This window comes from Triticum dicoccoides, chromosome 6B (genome assembly GCF_002162155.2).
Source record: "Triticum dicoccoides isolate Atlit2015 ecotype Zavitan chromosome 6B, WEW_v2.0, whole genome shotgun sequence".
Lineage (NCBI taxonomy): Eukaryota > Viridiplantae > Streptophyta > Magnoliopsida > Poales > Poaceae > Triticum > Triticum dicoccoides.
In genome coordinates, this window is record NC_041391.1 from 697,015,363 (window position 1) to 697,020,050 (window position 4,688).

The 4,688-nt window shown below is 40.6% G+C and overlaps 1 long non-coding RNA gene across 1 annotated transcript; it reads left to right on the top strand.

Moving 5' to 3' along the window:
- Positions 1 to 203: 203 nt before the first annotated feature.
- LOC119325341 lies at positions 204 to 4,471 on the top strand. The gene is made up of 4 exons (XR_005157480.1): positions 204 to 290; positions 1,061 to 1,332; positions 4,076 to 4,138; positions 4,225 to 4,471. It is a non-coding gene; the product is annotated as an uncharacterized LOC119325341 (long non-coding RNA).
- Positions 4,472 to 4,688: the final 217 nt, after the last annotated feature.

The window sequence follows — 4,688 nt, forward strand, 5'->3', positions numbered from 1 at the left end:
TCCGTGCATGCTTATAGTCTTAAATCTTACATACTTGGTTAGGTTGATATTTCTGTTGCCTAATTCTATTGCTGGCTATTTTTTACAGGCCTTACCTTGAGCTCTCTAGAATGATTGTTGTAGGTGTGCTCTCATCTTCGCGGCATTGTCCACCTCTCCCCTGAGCTCCGCTCAATTCCATGGCTAGGGCCTGCTCTGTGTGTGACAACATCTATCCCGAAAGTGTAGGAGTCCTTGGACAGAGTTGGACTTCCTTGTCGGCAACCTTGCCAATTCCATCTTGTTCGTAGGTATACCAGCTCCCTCTTGTTTGTCTTTTATTCTTTTGTGCAATTCATGTTTTATGGACGGGTGATGTGCAATGTTCTTCATGGTAAATTTTTATATTGTTGCTTTATGGTCAATAAAGCTGCAAAAGCGGATGTGCAAATTTGAGACCAGTATAACGATAGAGTGCTTGCTAAAAAATAATAACGGTGACATTAGTTGGTTCTCCTGATCTCTGAATGTATGTCTCATATGTGAATGCTGAGTAGATCTGTTTTTTTAAGTAAGACAAGAAAATTCTAAAGCCACCCTTCATGTGCATCGACTGATAAATCCATGTAATACTAAGGACCAAAATCGATTCTCATCAAATATAATTTCTTTCTCACCTTCCCTCACTGCTCAGTCTCTATTTCACTGTAGGACATGCCTGACGATAGTATGTAACCATAATTTGTTTTCCAGTTTTTGCTCTAATTTATCCCTGTAAAGAGTATCAACGTGCTCTAATTTATAGTGAGGTTTACTCCAGTATTACTAATCGTAGGTGTCACTTTATGCAAGTTATGTTGCTGATGGTAGGCGTCACTCTGGATTTTATAAAACATGATAAGAGCATGGAGATGGATTGCTGCATATATATGCTGCCCACTCTGCCATTTTCTTGATCATGTGTGTAAATTTGAGCCACTGGTTTCATATGTCCTTTATTGTTGTTCCTTTTAATCTCCATATGAGATAGAAGATTCTGGTTGTGCTCTATTAACATGCTTGGGTTTTGTGTGTTTTGCAGAAAACATGGTAAGAGCAAGGATGGATTTATGCAAATTCATGTCGTTGATGCGGGATCGCGTCGGCCCTCCCTTGTGCTAGCCAGCCATCAGGAAGCTCCTGGATGTGCTATGCATGACCTCATCCTCGTGCTCATCGGTTGGACGGTGCAAGGCGCAACTCCGATGCAGCGTCGTGGATGTGCGGTGTAGGAAGCGGTTCCTTGCCGGCTGGACGGCGTTCAGGCGCCACCCCGGCGCCCACTGAGTACTGCCTCAGCTACAACCTCCCTCGGTGAGCTCCATCTTCCTCCTGCTCTGCTTCGGCTACTGCATGGGACATGGCCAGGGCTACGATGATCAGTTATGGCTGATATAGGCATGCTCTCGAGCAATTGAGGCACTTGTGGGTATTAATTTGGATCCCCCCTCATTTCTTTGAGCCATTTTGATCATGTTCTTATTTTAGTGGCTCTGTCCTTGGATGGTCATTTCTGATGAGTGATAACCAGGGCAGTTTCACCGTCATAAGAACATATTGATCTGGTGATCCATCGAGAAAGAAGAAATGAAGCACCTCACCTGGCTCCTCATAGCTCAGGCACTTTCGCCGTCGGATCGGTTTCTTGATGCGATTCTGGCTGCCGGATCTCGCTCCGGATTGATCTCAGCCGTAGGATCGAGCCAGAGCTCCTGTAGCCATTAATAGTTACTCCCGCGGTGAGATATATCGTGCCACCGCGTTTGAATCACGTGCCCCATTGGTCGGAAGCCATTCTTGCTAGGGCGATGATGATTACCCGTGGCTGAAATAAGTGTGCCTTTGAGCAATCGGGGCGCCTATGGGTATCAAGTTGGATCCTCCTCCTTGTCTCTAGAATCCTTTTTGATCCTGTGATACTTATTGTTCTGTCCTTGGATGGTCATTCTTGTTGAATGATAACCAGGGCAGCTCCACTGTATAAACAGATTGATCTGGTGAAAGAGATGATGGGGGTAGATTATATGATCAAGGAAAGGTGAATCTGAGCCCCCTATGCATTGAACACTGAACCCTTCTAATTTTATTTAAAGGTGTTGCTTATTTATGCTCCAGTGTTTATAGCCGTCTTATGTAAAGATTTCTTCTCTCTCATACCTTTGATCTTTTATTGTTTGTTATTGGTCCTTGATCTAATCTGGTTAAGAGTAAGTTGCACTTTGTTATTCTGGGATAAGCGATGGTTCAGGGTTCTACTTATTTCGGATTATCCTGACTATATGCTTGAATAGAAAATCTACGGTGTCTCAGGCATGTAAATCTAGCTCTTTTAGGCTTATCCTAACCATAGATTTATCCTAATCATATGTTCAGATAAAATAGTTCAGGTTCATATCTATGCTCAATTTGAAATTAAAAATGGTATGTGCTTTTTGAATCTGCAATAGTTTCAGCCTATAGGCTTCACTTGTGCTTTTGAATCTGTAGTATTTTCAACTTGTTTTTGTTGTATGCTTGAACATAATAACTCAAGTTTGTATTTATGTGTGGTAACAAATAAATAAGAGAAGCATTCTTGTAGGCTTTACTTGTGCTTTCGAATCTGTAGTATTTTCAATTTGTTTTTGTTGTATGCTTGAACAGAATAACTCAAGTTTGCATTTATGTGTGCTAACAAATAAATAAGAGAAGCATTTGTTATGTTTGAAGCAACAATAGATTGTACAAGCTGGGGTGATTTTTGTCCTACCATACAAAATCAATGAGACAAACCGTTAGTTTTCAATCTCGCTTGTGCATTTCTTGTGTTTTATCTTATAGTTGTTGTTGCTATATGCTTTACTTTGAGAACAGATGGACTCTTTTATGTTGATCTCAAGAGAAATTTGCTTTTTAGTTTTTCGTAGATGTACTTTGATCTGCTGTGAGTCTTGTGGTCCCAATCAGTATGTTTATTTTGGCTTAATTACGAGTTGTCCTGAATCCGACGTTGTCCGCACAACTAGGAGGGGGGTGGAGATGAAATGGGGCCAAATGATCCCGCGGCAACAATAGCAGATCTAAATTCATGTTGCTAGGGTGCAAACTGACCTGAATTCGAGGAAAAATATGGGGATTAAAGTGCCATTTTTTCTGCCAATTCCATATTTCAGCAGCTTTCAGAGACGCATCTTCCTTTTTCAGCAGCGTGCCTCTGTATCATTCAGTGGGCCTCTGTTTCGGAATAGTCATAGAAGATGATTTTTAGATTATTTATTTGGAAACATATATTGCGCATACAACTGAAATCTCCTTATGTTCAAGTTTATTTCAACCACCCTTGGATCCCTTAGTATGATTACTTATATAACCTCATGGTGGAAGCAAGTTTTTTTTGTTTCCCTTCAGTCATTTTCGTCATGTGAAACGAGCCGCTCTAAATTGTAATGTAGCTTGAGTATTTATCTGTACATGAAGTCTACAAGTGTCTCTTCCCTGTGTTTTAAGGTCAAGTATTAGCCAACACATATGGGAAGGTAACATAATTTCATCTCATTTTGTCTTCTTGCACCATGGTCCTGTTTTTGTGTAATTATTTTGCATCGTTCCAGTTTGCTGTATGCAGATGCTTATTTTGCAGTCTCACAATCCAACTGTAATAGTAGGGAGAAAGTTGATGCTATTGTGCTTTATGTCGCAATTCAAAATCTAGAGTCACACTTTTGGTTGATTAATATTTCTGAACCATAATGATTATTCCTCTTTGTTTTATTATATTGTTAGCCAATTAAAAAGAAGTTATTGTAGGTTTATATTTTTTCTGTACGGTATATATTATGCGAGGTATTTCTAACGCATCTTGATGTTATTTTAGAATCATCTGACTAGAGTCTTGGTCCTTTGAGTTTGGTTAACTAAAGCATCTGTTATATTGGATATCAAATTATCTACACTTGTACTTAAGATGTAATGTAGCATACTATATTTTCTTTTGTTTGCTTGGTGAGGATTCATCCAGACCTGATCACATGATTATTTGGTGATCGGTTGACATGGTATATTTGTTTATACCTGCCAGGGGGGGTGCAAAACTGGATGGTGGCTCTGTTGTTCTCGGTGATGATCTTGCTGCTACCTCTAGGTATATGGCTTTGATTTGAAGCAAGTGTCTAACAGTATATGCGTCATTGCTGCCTTCTTTTACATGCTCGTTGTTTGTCCATGAAGTAAATCAACTGATGACCTGGCGGCAGAAGGAGACGGCTCCAATGTGGCTAAAAGGCTCAAGCTGTAGTTCAGGCGGCATTGGAGAGCCTATTCTTTTGGTGTGTCTGTCCACTGCCTTTTCTATCATTAACTACCTTTTGTGCTATACCCAATTTGGTTTTCATTTTAGCTTCTGTTTTTTCAGGATCACACTGTTGGTTATGTGCGTGCTCGAAGTGATCACCTAGCGAATGGACATCTCGACGCGGGTTAGATGGTGAAGCTTCGCTCTAGGTCTATTGTCCCTTTTGTCGTGTCATGCTGTTTATGAATCGATGTTCTGTTCCGCCGACCCCGGGAAACTTTAGTTAGTGTGGTGTTCGCGAAAGACTAATGGCTGTTAGTACTCGGATCTGAATTGGTCTTTGCTTTTGTGTGGGGTCTGTTTAGCTGTTGGTTGCTGGTGAATGTAAGGACATAATTGA